We start from the raw sequence: 273 nt of genomic DNA, 5'->3' as shown, positions 1-273 counted from the left end.
TAAGCAGGAAGTGTGGTGTCAAAACAGGAAGTGTGTGTAAGGGGAGACAAATGTTTTTAGTCTCCCCTTACACACACTTCCTGTTTTGACACCACACTTCCTGCTTAACACAAACTTTTAGCCCTGTTTTTAAAACCTAACACAACTCTCAATTCTCATGCATCCTTATGTTTCCAACCATTATATACATGAATTACCATTGAACTTCAAAAGTTCAAAGACAATATAATGTATTGGCATATTTATTTTTTTATATATTATTTTTTTTATATT

General features: G+C 32.2%; 1 protein-coding gene across 1 annotated transcript in view; it reads right to left on the bottom strand.

Annotated features, from left to right (window-relative positions):
- The window catches only part of LOC106872831 (dnaJ homolog subfamily C member 3), a 31,704-nt gene that overhangs the window by 10,353 nt on the left and 21,078 nt on the right, over positions 1-273 (bottom strand). The gene's annotated exons all lie outside the window — the stretch shown is intronic.

This window comes from Octopus bimaculoides, chromosome 7 (genome assembly GCF_001194135.2).
Source record: "Octopus bimaculoides isolate UCB-OBI-ISO-001 chromosome 7, ASM119413v2, whole genome shotgun sequence".
Lineage (NCBI taxonomy): Eukaryota > Metazoa > Mollusca > Cephalopoda > Octopoda > Octopodidae > Octopus > Octopus bimaculoides.
The sequence above is the reverse complement of the archived record's forward strand: the minus strand, read 5'-3'. Positions and strand labels throughout refer to the sequence as shown.